This window comes from Macaca thibetana, chromosome 16 (genome assembly GCF_024542745.1).
Source record: "Macaca thibetana thibetana isolate TM-01 chromosome 16, ASM2454274v1, whole genome shotgun sequence".
NCBI lineage: Eukaryota > Metazoa > Chordata > Mammalia > Primates > Cercopithecidae > Macaca > Macaca thibetana.
The window spans coordinates 36,697,647-36,716,774 of record NC_065593.1 but is presented as its reverse complement, the minus strand read 5'-3'; the positions used below and the strand labels follow the sequence as shown (position 1 = coordinate 36,716,774).

Genomic DNA, 19,128 nt, shown 5'->3' with positions numbered 1-19,128 from the left:
GCCTATAAATGAGTTCTTAGGGTACAGGAGTAACCACCCAGTCATCAGGCCATACTTTTGTTTTTAGGCAGGTTTAACTCAGAAAGTAGCAGCATATGTAATTGCTAAGCCAACACCTACCTGAAATACTTCAGAGGCTAAGCCCCTTTCCTAGCCAAATACCTAACTACTAGAGTTGCTGTCTGTTACTAAGTTGATTCCTTGCCTGGGCATTATCGGACCTGTTTCTGGAGCCATCTTTCTCCCTAAAATGACAGCCGCAATAGTTTCCCCCAAACCCTTTGTGACAGGGCAGATCAATGGCTCCCAAGTGATCCCTGTCAAGAAACAGAGACTCACTTCATGTGACCACTGAGTGCAATGCTGGATGGGCATGCACAGAGATTTCCCTCATAGGTACATCAGAATGGATCTGAAATATTGCCTCTTAGTTAGCAAGTATTTGATGAGCACCTATCTTCTTCCCAAAACTGTTAGGTCCAACTCAGGCGGTACAGTCTCATTGGGAAGATAACATATTCACAAAGTAAATGGTGGTACAAAATGACATTGTATCAAAGGCCACATTGTGTGGTAAAGCCAGTAGGACCTACAGGATTTGTCGAGGAGATGGATCTTAAGCTCACCCTTAAAGAGGACAGAATTTGGACAGGAGAAAAATAGCCACAGGATCTAGTCCATTGGCATCTGTCAAATGGATTTTTCAAACTTCTGAGCTTACTTGAGAAGAAACCAGGAGCCAGGTGAGAGAAAAAGTAAGGTTCTTGAGCAGTTTCTCTCAAGTCTTCAAGGTACAGGAAGACTTGTCTGACTGAAAAAATAGATCTGCAAAGATAGTTTGGATAGCTGAGGTAGGATCAAATTACAAAGGCTACTGCATGCCAAGATGAGAGTTAAAGCTTGCTCTCATATGCAGAAAAGGAATCATCCTAAATTCGTAAGAGGATCTCATTATCAAAACAGTACTGTAAGAAGAACAATTTAATAGCAGAGTAAACCAGTGCAATGAAGAGAAAATTAGTGGTAGGAAAATCAGTTAGAGAGTTCCAGTAATCTAGTACTGGCATGATGAGAGCTTGAACTCTGGTAGTAATAGTTAAAAGGAGACGGAATGAATCACAGAAATTACGAAGGAAGTGTTAAAAGTACTTGACAGATTGGAGTACAAGGATGAAGGAAATGGAGAAGTTAAAAGTTCTAAACCTGGAGAACTGGAAAAGAGATGTTGCATTAACAAAATGGGGAAATTAGAAAAAGAAGTTAGGGTAGGGAAAATTTAAGTCAGTCTTGATATACTAAATGAGGAATGAACATTTAAATCTTAAAGGCAGTTTGAAATAGGAATTGGAATTTGAGTGACAAGCCTTCTGAAACTGATTCTGGTATATGCTAAAATTTGCTAACTATTGATCAACAGGGTTCAAAACAATTCTAGGCAGTTTCCTTACTACATGTAGAATGAAAGCCACCAGAGTGGGAGGCCAATATGCAAAACTGGTCATTTCCCAAAAGATAGGCTCTACGTTCAGGTAGAAGAACAGAGGCTTCCTCCATTATTTCCCCATCCTATTAAATTTACATATGATCTCAGTATTAACCAGGGCATTGAATTGAGTGGATCTGAAACATCTGCAGAAGCTTCAAAGCTTTCTTGTATCTTAAAATTCTTTATGTCTATAATTCTACTACATAAATATGATCTAACACATGCTTTCAAATTACTACTCTCCTGTTTACCATGAACAAATAACAATGCTGGACAAAATGGTAACAAAATTTGATTTAGTTTGCCTTAGTGCTTCAATTCTTCTAAAGGACCTAATTTCTTTTTAAGATTGAACTACTGCTTTTTCCATGGAAGAAAGTATTACTTGTCTTAGACGAAAAAAAGGATACACTGCTCATCTCTGCAGTTGGTAAATCAGAAGTAGAGCACATAACAGGCTGCAGGGCGGCATGTCCTCATCCTCAAGCTCTGCACTCTTTTATTTTATCCATGCTCCTCCAAAGCTACATTCAGAATCAGCAAAGAAAATGTGAATTGTGGGAACGAGACAAACCCCAAATCCAGAATATGTAAAGGGAATAAAACAGTGCCCCCGAAAGCTGAGCAAAACGGAATATAAAACAAAGAAAACAGAACGCATGAGGTCAGAGCTTTCTAACTAATAAGTTATGAGGGCCCCAGTCAAGTTATAAAAGGCAGATCCTTTTTTTTTCTTTTTTTAATTTTCTAGAAGAATGTCACATGGCCCTATCATTTTTCTTTAGTTGAAGAAAGTGAGGCAAATGTTAAGATATTGTTTTGTAGAGCAAAAAACTCTAGCTGCTTTACACTTGAGATTCTGGTGTAAAGGGTAAAACCTGCAACTTTGATGCTCACCTTGAATACTGGTGAGTGTAGGATTTTATTTCACCTGCTATTTAAAACCTATGGCCTAATCTACACTGTTTCAGCAACAGTAGCCTTAAAACCATATGAACATCTTTAGAAATAGTAACCAGGAAAGGGTCTTCTGAAATTAAGATGCTTACAATAAGTTGCACTTGGCTTTCCTGCACCATCCTTTGATACCAGAACACTCAAATTCTAGCTCCTCAGCTAAATTCTAAAAGAGGTTTAATGATCCCATTTACTAAGTGCCTAGAATACTCAATATTGCTTAGCAAAAGTAGGAATTTAATGAAAAAGGCAAAAGAAAATGGGTGAGAAACATGAAAGAAAAGAAGCAAATTTTAAACAAAGGACTGAAACTTTTTGTTTTTTGTGGAATGAAGTTTCCCTGATCACTTCTGTCCACGCTGCTGTTCTTTCTCATTGTAAAGTTCTGTAGAAACTCACTGTATACTCTCAAGGTAGAGTTCTCTAGTATGTATCTAGAGTATCTGAAGGGCTCCGTTAGTAAGCACCTTGAGGGCAGGAATGTTTGTTATCTTATGCTCCCCTTCAGGCCCTCTCCGGGGCCCAGCATTGTGCCCTGCACCAGGGTTTAGTAATACTGAGTAATTGTGAAGCCAACTGGAGATACGGAGTACAGTAAGGACCAAACCTAGAAAGATCGTAAAGCAGAGGGACAAATAAAAAGGGTGAGGGGTGAGCTTTCAGACATGAGTGTGTGCTGGAAAACTGAGCTGAAAAATTAAATTTCCAATTCAGAAAATTCCTTCGCCACTGTTTATTCCTGGTCAGGGGTCCCACCTCTCCACCACCACCCCCATTCCCCACCGTCCAACACATTTTTTTCCTTCCAGCATCAGCCAGGTGCAGAACAAAAGGAAATTAATGATTTAGTTATTGCTCCAATGCTGAAAGTTTGAAAGTCAGTCATTCGGAGCAGGTTCCATTGTGTGTCCCTGCATGTCTTGGGCTTTGGTGGCTGTGCACAGAGTACCATGGCTCCAATCACCACAGTGGGGGCCAATGCTGGACGCCCTGGCTTCTGAGCAAGAGAGATGAAAGGCTTCTTCTAATGTAATAACTGACGGCCTCTCAGTGCCGTTTGAACTGTTTACAGGCTGAGTTAACGATTACAGGCAATGTGTATCTTGGCCAGGTGCCCGAAATTCTTACCCACCCGTCAGATATTATCAAAGAGCCCTTCCATGCCTGGCTGGAGTCCTTCCAAAGCACCTCACAGAGATGCCGACACAAAAGGAGGAGTGTTCAGAATGTGCTCTCTGTCTCTCCAGAGGCCAAGCAAGAAAGTCAGAGGATCAGCATGAATTAGGTGCTGGGGACACTGAGTTTCCAGGACCACGCAGGACTGGGGAGAGGGTCAAGGTCAGAACTGGGGCCAGCAGAACCAGATTCCTTTCGAAGCAATTTAGGAGGTGTATGTAAGAGTCTTTGCAGCTGGTAGCTAAAGGATGGGGGTAGAAAAACGACCTTCAAGATGAAACAGAAATCTATACCACATAATAGAACAAGCAGCCCCTAAGACAGTGGATCTGGAAGAATGGACTAACTATTATGGGGCAGTGATCAGAGGAGGGAGGAAAGTATATCTTCCCCCCAAGGGATATGCACACAATTTGTAAAAGAATATCACCTTAAGGACAGGACAGAGCAGGACCAGAGTAGGAAACTTCAAAAATAATAGTAAATAAAGTAGGGAGAGCTAAGAAAATACCTCTTTTTTGGGGTGAATCCCAAGAGACTAAACGGCATCTGTTTAAGAACTATCAAAATGTTTTTCGCACAAATACATACTTCATATTAATCATGAGATATAACGGGAAGCCAGCTAGTTAATGACCAAAAAATGAACTTATCATCAAATAATGCTGGAAAAGCTTAGGAAAATAGTAATTTTTACTTCTTATTGATTAAGTACCCATTGACCTCTGGAATACATATGGAAGGGAAATAAATGGCAGTCCCTACAACTAAGACATATAAATCTAAAGTCAACATGTAAGACAGTTACACACTCATTCCAAAACTATTATCACTACAACAGCTCTCTCAAAGCGGAATACCTGTCTTCAAAACCTAGGGAGGGGTTATATGGCTTCTTTATCTCCATACATGGCCTAATGTAGAGAACAGCATATAACTTAGCACAAAATGCTCTCACAAGAAACTCTGGCAACAATGGATGTAATTCATGCTCTTTCATCCATATGTGAATATAATAATCATTAGTACCTTGTGTTTCCTTGAAGCTTCAATTGGATATGGTTGTTTCATTCTCTTGTCCTAACTTGCTGGTTAATGTTGCTATTATGGAGCAGCTGGTGACCCACCCTGTGTAGTAGGGGATAGGCCCTCGTGTTAAAAGACTCTTCTTTGGGTTATCTACCTTGAGGAGGAGGTACACTTGACATTCCAGTTGACCCTTAAACAACACGGGTTTGAACTGCGTGTATCTTCTTCTGCCTCTGACACCCCTGAAACAGCAAGAACAACCCCTTGTCTCCCTCCTTAACCTAGTAAGGTGAAGACAAGGAGAAGGAAGACCTTTATGATGATCCACTTTCACTTAATGAATAGCAAATACATTTCCTTGGGCCAGGCGCAGTGGCTCATGCCTGTAATCCCAACACTTTGGAAGGCCGAGGCGGGTGGATCACCTCAGGTCAGGATTTCGAGACCAGCCTAACCAAAATGGTGAAACCCCATCTCTACTAAAAATACAAAAATTAGCCAGCATTGTGGCAGATGCCTGTAGTCCCAGCTACCTGGGAAGCTGAGGCAGGAGAATCACTTGAAAGCAGGAGGCGGAGGTTGCAGTGAGCCAATATGGTGCCACTGCACTCCAGCCTGGGCATCTAGAGCAAAACCCCATCTCAAAAAAAGAAATTCTCTTCCTTATGATTTTTTTAGTAATATTTTCTTTTTTCTAACTTATGTTATTGTAACATAGTATATGATACACAAAACATGCAAAATATGCTAGTCTACTGTTATTAGTAAGGATTCTAGTTAACAGTAGCTTATTAATAGTTAGGTTTTGGGGGTATCATATGTTATATGCAGATTTTTGACGTGCAGGAAGTCAGTGCCCCAATCCCTGTGTTGTTCAAGAGTCAACTGCACTATTTTGATTACAATGTAGGTCAAGAAACTGACTAATATTTGAGATTCATTGTAATGCTTTCTACAACAGATCATAACTCATGTGCATTTTACTTGGGCAGTGCCCTAAATAGAAACACAACTGGAGGGCTGGGCGTGGTGGCTCACACCTGTAATACCAGCGCTTTGGGAGGCTGAGGCTGGTGAATCATGAGGTCAGGAGATCGAGACCATCCTGGCTAACATAGTGAAATCCCATCTCTACTAAAAATACAAAGAAATTAGCTGGCCGTGGTGGCGGGCGCCTGTAGCCCCAGCTACTCGGGAGGGGAGGCTGAGGCAGGAGAATGGCGTGAACCTGGGAGGCAGAGCTTGCAGTGAGCCGAGATCGCACCACTGCACTCCAGCCTGGGCGACAGAACAAGACTCCATCTCCAAAAGAAACAGAATTGGATGTGGTTGGGTTGTTTCAGAGAAGTGCTCCCAGCATTCCCTAGACTCCTCTCTACTGGGGATACCCTTCTCTCCTGAGGAAAGACAAGAGTTCAGTTTGATTTTTAGAACACAATTAGAAATCTTGGTTGCAATAAAATGAAAGAAAGAATGTGAGTCAGTGGTAAGCTTTGAAAGGTAAAACTACAAAAGGAAACCCTATCCGTTGATGGTGAATTTTAGAAGAAATTCCAGAGAATCTCTTAGAATGTGGCCGCATGCTCGTCTAGAAGATAGCCTTAGAAAAAGAAGAGAACATGTCTTTGGCTTATCTATGACTTGATATCAAGTAGAATAATGAAGAAAAGTAAAGCATTGAATATTATCCACATGAAGAGAAATAATCTAGAAGGTGATTAGAGAAACAGAAGAAATCAAGTAAAGTAAGAACTTCGATATCACTGCACTTCTGAAATATGCAGAAACCAGATAGTTCAACAATCCTCACACAGCGTGGGTGAGAGTACACCTGGAGCACTTCCTATCCTATGCTTAGAGGTCTTACTTTGTAAAAGAGATTAACACACAAGAAGTTCAAAGCAGGCCAACAAAAGGGTAGAGGGACTTGAGGAGATGATTCACAGGGAAGGGCAAGGGCCACCTAGATGAATACTTTCGAGAATAACAACAAGGGTACCCGCAATAGTTACCTCTCTAGTAACTGGGCTGCTCCAGATGCACTGGCTCCATTGAAACACCAGCTGTGTCTTTGAACTTTAGGACTCTTGGGGTGGGTGGGAAATAGCCCTCTTTCATCCTCCCAACTGCTGTTACTTTCAGGGTTGTGAAAATCTATGGAGGCACAATGGTTCAGCTATTCCACCTTATCTAGAGAGTTGAAACTCCACCACAGAGCTTTCCAAAGTGGAACATGGTGCTGTGCAGGCAAGTATATAGAGAGGAAAATGAAGTTCTTTATCAGTTTGCCATATAATAAGTCTGTTTGGACAGATTGACAGTATATGGAAAATGGATAAGAAACACTGATTTCCTTCCTCACAAGATATCACTACAACCCCTTTCTGCCTTCAGTACCTAGCAAAACTAGCAAATATTAAACAGGATCTGAAATTCCTTTGGGAAAAAAATATAAGGGAATGACTTTGAGACAGCCAAATAGTCTGTCAAAGCATGTCTTACTTATCCAAAGATAATGGAAACATGATTGTCAATACAAGGCAATATAATGTGATGTTAAGTTCCCTAGCTTTAAATGTATATACAACTCAAACTATTTCTGATCAGAGATCTGGTTCCATAGTCAGATGTATCCAAATCCACTACCATAGCAATAGCTATGAAGTTACCCCTTACGCCCCTTTATGAGGGACAGTTTATTATTGTGTATACTTGAACTCCTAGAAATACTCACAGTTCCCTGTGACTGAGTTCCCTGTGACTGAGTAATAAGTAATTCTATTATTATGGCAATTTAATCAGAAAGCTATAGAACACAAATATCTGAGAAATACTCTTTTGGAAGAAAGATCATGTAACTTAGTCCCTCACTATAAAGATCAGGTGTTAAACTAAAAGAAAAGAGTAGACTGCTTTTGCAGCCTGAGAAAAAGAAAGGTGGTTTCTCTAGCTAAAAGTTTATAGATGATGCAGGAACTGCTGCTTAGAAACTACTTTCTAAACAAACTGCAAAGGGATGACTATAAACATTTTATCAACATATTACAATAAAATTGTCTAAGAAGCTGCTTCACTATTAAGGATAGAGAAAAACCACAGATGCTGTGATTTCAGTTCTTCTCTTTCATTTTCTGTAATTTGTAATTGTCTCTAAAATCTAAGCCTTCATTTGACAGGGAGGGGAAAAAAGGATCTTTTTCTGATGGGAAGACACAACCGTTAGGATGTAGCCTGGCATGTATTTCCACTGCCTGTTAATGTAGCCTGCAGAAAACTGTCTTCAGAGGAACAACAGCAGCAATACACCAACTTATTCAACAAAATGATGATTATTTTATCACACTTATTGAAATATAGACAGTGAACCTGGTGTAGCATATGACATAGGAGGGAACAGGCCTGCTCGTCAAAATCCCAACCTAAAAAAGACTGACATGATATGGAGGGTATGGAAATGATAACAACTGTTGATAGAAGAAACGTTTGACTTGATAGTGGGCATGGATTTTCAAATAACCCAAAAATGAAAATGAGAGACAAAAAACAGAAGGACCATCATGTAGATTAAAATTTTTTTTTGTTTTGTTTTGAGACGGAGTCTCGCTCTGTCGCCCAGGCTGGAGTGCAGTGACCGGATCTCAGCTCACTGCAAGCTCCACCTCCCGGGTTCACGCCATTCTCCTGCCTCAGCCTCCCGAGTAGCTGGGACTACAGGTGCCCGCCACCTCGCCCGGCTAGTTTTTTGTATTTTTTTAGTAGAGACGGGGTTTCACTGTGTTAGCCAGGATGGTCTCGATCTCCTGACCTCGTGATCCGCCCGTCTCGGCCTCCCAAAGTGCTGGGATTACAGGCTTGAGCCACCGCGCCCGGCCAGATTAAAATTCTTAAGGGGCAACATAGTCAACACAACTGAGGAGAGATGAGCCCGCAACCATTTAACAGGAAAAAAACTCAGATCCCACATGCTGAAACAGACAAGCCTCAGACAAGGCTGAAACAGAGGGAAAGAGGTCAGTCTGTGAGGAGGTCAAACTTAACTGTTTTCCACTAAGTACAATTAACTAAAATAATGAGCGGAAGAGCGGACTTGAGGGGGGAAAAAACAGAGCGGGTACAGTCCTAAGGTTATCCATTTTATTTGTAACCATGCTCTCAACAGACAAAATTTCAAAGGTTACATATTTAATTTGGCTTCAGGGTCTTCAAAGCAAGATATTTTTAGAGACTGGTCTGAGGTTTGCTTAGAGTTAGCAGCTTCCTCTAAAGGACTGAAAATGAGGATTTAGAATATTCTCTCTATAGACTATATACAATGTGGAATATGTATATATGTATGGAATACATCTATACAATATATAGATATATTCATTCTAACCTAAACATTTTTTATCCTTTATGTACACACACACACACACACACACACACACACACACACACACACACACATATTACCCTACCATAGTAGTTGCTTTTGTATAAAATCAAATATGATGTTAATTTCAAATAATTCTCTATCAGTGGTTGGTATGACATACACAATCTTCAACTTCAATTTCCTTCAGAACTTGCTGAGTTCCTTTGGTTCTGATGGAAAGATTCAGGGTTTTGATTTTCTAGCTTACCTTTATTTGATGATAGCTAAGCTTAGAAATTAAAAAACAAACAAAAAACAAAACACTGTGTGTATGCAGGAATGCAGAAATCAGGGTAGAGATTGAAAGAAAGAAAAAAAAAACACTGAAAACCTAGAGGGTGAAAAATAAATGTGTGTGTACAAGCAAACTTTATTACAGGATAAACATTTAAAATGTGAAACAATTCATCAACTAGGATTATGAAGAATGTGCCATTTTTTATGAAACACAGCAACCCCACAAACTCAGAAGGAAAGACCAAAAACATTAAAAGAAACGAGATAATTCTACCTAATTCTCAAATACAACTGCCAATTACAGAATAGGATATTCTGATTAGCACAGGTCGTTAAGTAATAATAAAAGTTTTTGGCCAGGCATGGTGGCTCATGCCTGTAATGCCAGCACTTTGGGAGGCCGAGGCGGGAGAATCAACTGAGGTCAGGAGTTCGAGACCAGCCAGGCCAACATGGTGAAACCCTGTCTCTACTAAAAAAATACAAAAATCAGCTGGGCATGATGGCAGGTGCCTGTAATCCCAGCTACTCAGGAGGCTGAGGCAGGAGAATCACTTGAACCTGGGAGGCGGAGGTTGCAGTGAGCTGAGATCGTGCCATTGCATTCCAGCCTGGGTGACAAGACTGAGACTCTGTCTCAAAAAAAAACAACAACAAAACAAAAAGCTTGTGATGAGAAAAGAAAATAGCTTTTATATGAGGAATGCAAGTCCTTTTAATTATCAGGCCCAGAGAGACATTAAAATGAGACCGCAATCAAGTCCTACTTCTCACTTTAGGCTATGTTATTCATCTCTTGAAACTGCTTGCTATTGCCACAAGTAGCTATAGATTAATCTAATAATGCCACACCAGACACTATAACCCATGCCCTATAGCTTAACAATGTATAGCCAATTACTAATCAATGTTATTTCTGTAAACCAATGAGAATTCCTGACAAACAACTTGGTATTAGCCCACTCCCTATCCCTCTTTTTTGCTTTTAAAAATCCACTTTGTGCCCTTTCCGCCATCTTTCCGCGCCGCCACAACGGTGCGCATGAATGTCCTAGCCGATGCTCTCAAGAGCATCAACAATGCCGAAAAGAGAGGCAAACGCCAGGTGCCTATTAGGCCGTGCTCCAAAGTCATCGTCCGGTTTCTCACTGATGATGAAGCATGGTTACATTGGCGAATTTGAAATCATTGATCACAGAGCTGGGAAAATTGTTGTGAACCTCACAGGCAGGCTAAACAAGTGTGGAGTGATCAGCCCCAGATTTGATGTGCAACTCAAAGATCTAGAAAAATGGCAGAATAATCTGCTTCCATCCCGCCAGTTTGGTTTCATTCTACTGACAACCTCAGCTGGCATCATGGACCATGAAGAAGCGAGATGAAAACACACAGGAGGGAAAATCCTGGGATTCTTTTTCTAGGGATGTAATATATATATTTACAAATAAAATGCCTCACGGAAAAAAAAATAAAATAAAATAAAACTAAAAATCCACTTGTAACTGCTGCTAATCAGAGTGTATATTCAGGGCAACTTGAATCTAGGCTCTGGGGTTGCAATCCTTAAACTTGGCTCAAATAAGCTCTCCACTTACATTAATTTTGCCTCAGCTTCTTCCTTTTAGGTTGACAGTGATTTATTTACCTTTCTGAAGACCAGGAAGTCCTTATAAATTCAATCTGTACTGTTGAAATCCTTTCTTCAATGTATTGGTACACTTTCCTGCCTAAATACATCATGTTGAACAAAAGTTAGCCTTTACTTGGTGTCTACACTACAAGGATATCATTATGGTCATTTTTGGCATGAAATAATTTATGTTCTAAAGTATAAGAGACTGGGCTAAACTTACAATGTCCCTGGGAAGTTCTTATTTGCTTTTTAGGTTCATTACATCTGCTTCTTTTTTGATGTATCTCTGGTTAATAAGCACAGTACAGAAAAATTCCAGTTATTTATTTAATGAAAAGTATCCTATAGAACTTTGGTTCTGGGCTAAGGTACAGAATAGGAAATAAAAACTCAAGTGATCAGATATTAAATTAACTTTGCCACCAATATTGCCAAACTGGAACAACGGGGTATCTGAGGACAAAAACACATTTTCAGAAATTCCACCCATAGAAATGGAGTCTAGCAATCATTCATTCTTAGCACTGTATTGCTTAGTATCTCAAGACTTTGTCCAATAGCCTCAATAAATGTATAAAGATATCAAGAGGTAAAGGTCAAAAAAGGAACCATGAACATCAAACGAGGCCGCTGGAAGTGACCCAAAACATCACATGCTGGGCTTTCCTTTTTAATGATAATAACAGTGATACTGAATGTTTATCCTTGCCTTCATTTCAAAAAGCTTCTAATTCTTTGCAGACATCTCTTACTAATCTTTATTAGGCTTTGGGAAGAAAACAGTTTTCCCCAAGAAGTGCCTTCGGAGAGGAAGGCGGCTTCCCAAAGCCAATAAAAAGGAAAATGTCTGCCCTTCTCCAGGTCTTCCCCCACCCCCGCCTGCCACCCCACTGGTCTCCTAACTCCCACTGTGTTGTACTGGTGATTGAAATGAATTATAATACCATGCAAGTGTTGAAAGGATAATAATGGTAATTCAGTTTGTTTCCAAAAGAGTTATAAGCTGTGTGTGTTTAATCATAACAGGGAACAGGTAAGTAGAAAAGATGAGGAAACCCGTAATTACCTTTATCCCATTATTTACTTATTTTGGGAAGAGACTTCAAATTGGTAAAGTTACAAAACACTGAACACAGATTTTTTTTATACTGCAGACTGTTAGTCTCTGAGAAGGCTCAAAGGATGGTCTTTACCTGAAAATTTTTTCAGGGACACAAATATTTGATAGATGCTATGACAAAAACTCTGCTTATTCTTACTTTGATCCGATTCTTCTCAGATAGGGAATTGAGAGTCTCAGAGACTTGTGGGATAATTTCCAAGCAGGCTATAGAATCGTATCTGCTGAGTTTCAAAAAACATGTTGGGACCAGCACAGTATAATGAACTGGGTAAAGTAGTCCCCTTCACAATCCTGAACTCCTTCCCTTCTGGTCCTTAAAAACATGGCTTCAAGCTACACACCAGAAGTTGAAGCATCAGCATTCTGAGCAACTGTACCAGAGTAGCAGCAATTTCTTTTCTTTTTTTTTTTGAGACAAAGTCTCACTCTGTTGCCCAGGCTGGAGTACAGTGGCGCCATCTCAGCTCACTGCAACCTCCACCTCCCAGGTTCAAGTGATTCTCCTGCCTCAGCCTCCTGAGTAGCTGGGATTACACTTGCGCACTACCACGCCCGGCTAATTTTTGTATTTTTAGTAGAGACTGGGTTTCACCATGCTGGTCAGACTGGTATCGAACTAACTGCTGACCTCATGATCCACCCACCTTGGCCTCCCAAAGTAGTAGGATTACAGGTATGAGCCACCGCACCCGGCCAATAGCAGCAATTTTTAAAATACTCTAAAATTTCAAAAAGGGAAGATGTAAGAGTGATATATAATGTGATTCTAGGATCCCTCAGAATCTGATAAATAAAAACTTAGACAGCAGCTGCTTTGTGTCAGTGATCACCTCACTGATCATGAAAGGAAGCTAATGGGGTTACCGATATGGAATAGGCACTCATACAAAGGTCCAGGGCAGATAAGTGATTCACCGTACCACAAGCAAGGCAGTAACAGGTCTTTTTTTTTTTTTTTTTTTTTTTTTTTTTTTGAGGCGGAGTCTCGCTCTGTCGCCCAGGCTGGAGTGCAGTGGCGCGATCTCGGCTCACTGCAAGCTCCGCCTCCCGGGTTCCCGCCATTCTCCTGCCTCAGCCTCCCGAGTAGCTGGGACTACAGGCGCCGCCACCACGCCCAGCTAATTTTTTTGTATTTTTAGTGGAGACGGGGTTTCATTGTGTTAGCCAGGATGGTCTCGATCTCCTGACCTCGTGATCCGCCCGCCTCGGCCTCCCAAAGTGCTGGGATTACAGGCTTGAGCCACCGCGCCCGGCCGTAACAGGTCTTAAGTTCTCACCCCAGAACTCATACACTATTAGTCATTCTTTAAACCACTAAGGCTACCTGTACTACATTATGGTAATATTTAATCAACATCCTTGACCCACAAAATTTTGAAGCTAAAGCCTTGTCCTTTTGGCTACATTAAAAATATAGCCTTGCTTAGTTGTGTTAAGCTGATGCCAAATTGAATGCAAATAGGTTGACTGAGCCTAAATCAATAACCTTCACACTTAGTAATATTTCTGATAGTAATTAGGTGAATAAGGAATAGCTCAAGTTTAATTATTTTTATTATTATTATTAATAATACCTAACATTTGCCATTTTCAAAGACAACACTCACACATTATTTCATTTCAGGTAGTCAGGCCATTTATTACTATTATTCCCATTTTACTCAGGAAGCCACAAGCTCAAAGAGGTTAAGCAATTTTCCTTTAGGTCATAAAGCTAAGAAGGATCAGCACTGAGATTAAAATACAAGTCTACTGAGAACACTTTTCACTGTAGGATGTTGCTCCTCATTTTAGAATACCTTTTATGCCTTATTATCATATTATATCATTACATATGAATCCTGTGCAAAGAGCACCATTTGGTGGGCATATTGTCTTAATTATTTGATTGGTGATAGAAATTATGTTCCTAGGTTAGAAGGCATCCAGTTATACATAAGTTAGAAGATAATGAAGTAACTCTGCCCTGAGGGAACCCAAGAAACACTCTGATATTTAAAAGGAAAGAAGTTCTTATCTAGGATGTCAGATTGCCTACAAAACAACTGCCTAATCACGGAGCGAATGCTGGTGACCGTAGGGTAACCTACATTTCTGGAAAAGGAAAAAGCAACTGGGAGAAATGGTAGTTTCTCACCTTAGGAACTTTGCATGGTGGTCTGACTTCAGAGATATGTTCCTGATCTATTTTGGGGAAAATATACTCTCCTTCATGTTCACTAGATGCAGAACTGTACAGGTAATTTTCAAATAATAATTATCAAATGATTCATGCTTATTAACAGATCCTCACAAAAGTCTTGAAAACCAGGTAAACCAGAAAGTTACTTCTCCTCCATTTGTTAAATTAAATAATTGTTGAATGTCATGCCAAAGACTATTTTACAACTCAACTGGAGAACTAGTGGTACTAGTCCTCCTGATGTTGGGACACCCAAGTGTTTGGGTATGCACCCACTGTTTGGGTGCCAAGCACTAGCTTCTGTGTAGAGTTTAGCTACAAGAGAAAATCAGATCTTCTGGCAGCACTTACAAGGCAGGTGCAGTCATAAAGAACTTGACTTTTGATTCCATTGTCTCTGCCAGGACAGGTGGTATATTAGAAGTATGGAATCTTGCCAGACAGGCTCTAATTCAAACCTCCCTTTAGAAAACAAAACAATAAAAATGGAAACAAAATGCCAAATCCTATTCCATACCCTGAAGATTGACATTGCTTGAAAAACTAGGGCATTTTATATAATACATTCATTTGTTTTAAGCCTACATCAACTCAAGAGAAATAAGACTATGAAAATGAAAAGTCAGTTGCAGGCTGGGCTCTTTCCTTATAAATTCAATTCCCTGTTCCCCTATATAACCTAAGGGACACTTTCATTTCAGTGAATTTTATTCATACATTCCTAACGTAAAAAACAAAACAAAACAAAACAAAACAAAACAAAAAAACAAACCCTATAATCTAATACCTGCATAGGAGTAACACAGGCAAGTTAGCACTGCTGAGTAGAATAAAAACCTTTGGCAAATCCTACTTACTTCCCAGATCCTACCTTACCTTCCTAGTACAAACTAGCACATCTCAAATTTTTGAGAATAGTCAGTTGATGATTCCGTGAAATAGATGGTCTTTCTCTAAAAAACTATAGCATGTTTGTTCAGAACCAGGTAAAAACAAAAGGATTGTTTCTAGTAGCAAAGACAGACAATTGATTATTTTTACCAGGTTTGTCTCCAGGGCAAGTCTTTGTGATTTATTGATATGTCTCCTGACCACAAGGACACCACGAGAAGACTCAGAGGAAGAACGCTCAAAGGATCCCTGTGAGGGCACTGTTAGCTGTCACCACTGGAAATACTGAGCGTTTCTGGTGTTCCTGGAATCTATTTCCAACCACTACTCTGTGGTTGTGATGAAGGGATAGGAAGAGATTGGAAATCTTCTAGAGCAAATGCTCTCTTCAGTTCATAACCACAGAACCAAGATAAAATAACAAGAATGTACTTTGCCCAAGGCATAATTCTGCCTAAATCTGCCCTATCCATCATTTTTTCTCCCCTAATTCTTGTTTATGTTGTTGTTAATCTGCTCGAGGAAGGAAAGCTAGATAATCTACAAACAGGTTCCGGAAAGGCTTGGAAAATTTGTGGATTCAAAGAAAGTTATTTAAGAGGGAGCCAAAATCGCTGAGAACAATGCCCTATAAATGTCCCAAAGTGTAAGAACCAAAATATTAAATGAATCGTTGTTCTTACCCAAGAAGATAATTTCTTAAAGTTATAGTCTTAATTTTCTTGGAATGATAAATTGTCTATTCAGGCCCCAGAGATGAGGCTGTGACGCTAATACTTAACGTGGTGGTTGTGTCTCTTCATGCCTGACTCAATCAGTTGAAATCCAAAAGTAAGTTCTTCCTTGATTTACCTGCCAAGACCTGAGTTCAGGCCCTCAGGGTGCTAAGGTTTTCCTTTGTGGGAGAAAATGACATCATCAACACCTCAGCCACAGTAGGGAATGCAGGGAATGTGGCTCCCAACATTTGGTGATACCATCAACTGTCCTGGGAGAAACCCCAAACTCCCAAGAGTCAAACACTGGTTTAAAAAAGTTTTTTTGTGGGGGGCAGAGGGGGAAGGTTGTTGTTTTGAGTTTATTAATAGTGTTTGATGTTTCCAAATATCAGTTTTAAAAGGGAAGATAAGTTAGGGGGACCTCTTCTGGTAAGTGTGTACCTCAAGAACCAAACATACATGAATCAAGTCCAGACAGGGCAATTCAAGTCATTTGTATCTTACCAGGGCACATCCAACCAAGGAAGAATAAAGATTTAGTTATATTAGGCTCTCTCCCAGCTCTGAGATGAGTATATTCTTTGGGGGACTTGCTAATGTTGCAAGTTTGCATTCAAAATAAATTCTAGGCACTCACATAATCCCCCAGTCTCCTCCAAACTTTCTTTGATGTCCAACAACTAAGGACAAGGATCTTTGATTATAAAACAATTTCTTTGGTTGGAAGAAAATTCTTTGCAGGGCGTGAACAGCAGGAGAAAGAAAAGGTTTTTCTGAAGTGCAAACTAGTTGGAAACCCCCTGGGGAAAGAATCTGATTCCCAGTCTTTGAGAGGAACAGGCCTGCCTGTACAAGCTGCCTCTGCTGAAGGCCTCTAAGAAGGCGCTTTTGTGTCTACTGTATGGCCCTCAGCAACAGCACGGCGGCCCTTCTCTTTTTTTTTGCCAGCGGAAGTTTTCCAACTCTGGGAATACACAATGCAGAAAGTCACGGTTTAATAACAAGGCATAGTTACTAATCAGATGGCCCCATTTCCACTCCTCCTAGTTGCCTCCAGATGCTTACATACTAGAGCTCTATCCCCCTTGCCCCATGGGTGAACACCCACTAGCTGCTCTGAAATCTTATTTTTAGTATAATTATTCAGCTTATCTCTAACAATTCACTTCACAGAGTACTTAGGATCAGAAGCATCCTACTCCTTTTACTTTCATGGTCCAGGCTGGTTCTAGGTTGTCTCCGGCTCTTTCCGGTTTTTCCAAAGGTTAGATTCACTTAGGTGCAGGTTAGTGATTGAAGTCAGTGTGCTCTGATCATTGGGACAGCCTTAACGAAGGATTTACAATAAGGGTCCTCAATCCACTACAGATATTTTAAAATATGAAACTCCAGAGAAAGGCTCCTTTTTTGTGTGCGTTAACTGGAATGTAAAGACAGTACAGGACCAGAAGACTGGGAGTACAACTGAGTCTCATGCTTAGTTCTGCTACCTATTTATTGTAAGACATTAATTTAGTCAGATATCACCTACCAAACAAATTTTGTCTTTGATGTCCAACAACTAAGGACAAAGAAAAAGAACTAAATAGGCAAGATACATGTCCCTTTAATATATGAAATCTATTTCTAGAATAAGCATAAACTCTAAAAGTTTAGAGCTGGAAAGGATCTTAAAGATTATTTAGTTCTCCCCCAACCCTACACCAACAGATGAAAGATTAAGTGACTTGCTTTTACTTAAAATGATCATAAGGTGCCTATGGACTTTTCATACACCCCAAGGGGGCAATCCAGTAATCCCAAATACTCACTCATGATAATTTTTAAATGTTTAATGTGTGTCATAGAGTTCACTAACTTTAGAGTAAAATAACCTAATGTCATAGTGGATGGGTACATTCTTCTTAAATGGTTCTCTATACGCCTCACATTATACTAAAATCAACACATTTTAGGGAACATGAATAACACATTTATGACTAAAGTCAATAATAAAAAAAAGGTGCTGAAAACAATTTTTGTTAAATAGAGATGATATTCAAATACTCTTCACCTTCTACATAAAGGGTCTTAGTATTTATTTCTTCCCTTATGGAATGTAGTTTGCAAAGAATTAAAATCAAGCTAGTTGAGATAAAGTCAAACAAAACTTCCAATATGTTGAATTCTGTTTAAAGCTAAATTTACTGTTTTAACTAAAATTTAACAGGGACTGATTGGCACATTGTAGAAAGTCAGATTGCAACCTAAAAAAAAAGCCATGGTGTCTCATCATTCTAGACTCCTAAAGACAATGCTATAAAGATGAGTATTATACACATAGGAATATAACAACCTGTAATTAACTGATAACAGTAAAAGGTTAGAAGGTATGACTGGGTTGTAGTACTTTTTTCTCTAACTTTAAGCTACTTGAAGTTGCCTGGGTTAAAATTTAATATTTTGTCATTTGTTTTTTCTTTAATCATAGGGAATCTGAGACAGAATTACCATAATCACTTGAATGACTCCTGAAAAAATGAAAATCAGCACCCTAGGCCAGAAACGGTAGCTCATGCCTGTAATCCCAGAGCTTTGGGAGGCAGAAGTGGGAGGATGGCTTGAGCCCAGGAGTTCAAGGTTATAGTAAGCTCTGATGGTACTACTGCACTCCAGCCTGGGTGACAGAGAGAGGTGACAGGGAAAGACTCTGTCTCTAATGACAAGAAGGAAGGAAGGAAGGAAGGAAGGAAGGAAGGAAGGAAGGAAGGAAGGAAGGAAGGAAGGAAGGAAGGAAGGAAGGAAAGGAGAAGAGAAGAGAAAAGGAAAGAGAAAAGAAAAGAAAAGAAAAGAAAGGAAGAAAGAGAAAATAAATCAGCACTCTAATGCATTTATGCCTACAACTACATCTGGCATTCAATACATAATGCCTCCTGCTATTTAAGTTGATTCTCCTCAGGTGGACTAGGCTAAGGTGCTGTTCTTTGAATTACTATAGTATCTGTCACAGAATTTGGTACAAATAGGAAAACCACATTATAAGGCATCTAGGGAATCCAGCACATCTTCCAGTCTTGGTAAGATTCTCAGCCTAGACTTTATAAAGACGTGATATTGCTCTGCGAAGATCCAGGACTACAGACCACCTGATGTGCAGTGATTCTGTGGCAGAATAAATGACACAGCACCACATAAAAGTATTGCTAGACTGCAGTGAGGTATTTTTTGTCTGCTCACTTGTTTTAAAGTATGCCTTGTAGTTGACTAGGGATCAAAGAGGAAAGAGGCCCTGCGGCAGTCTA

The 19,128-nt window shown here is 39.9% G+C and overlaps 1 protein-coding gene and 1 pseudogene across 1 annotated transcript in view; one reads left to right on the top strand and one right to left on the bottom strand.

The window, feature by feature from the left end:
• The window catches only part of RNF43 (ring finger protein 43), a 67,445-nt gene that overhangs the window by 35,282 nt on the left and 13,035 nt on the right, over positions 1 to 19,128 (bottom strand). The gene's annotated exons all lie outside the window — the stretch shown is intronic.
• LOC126939439 (40S ribosomal protein S15a-like) lies at positions 10,330 to 10,857 on the top strand (annotated as a pseudogene).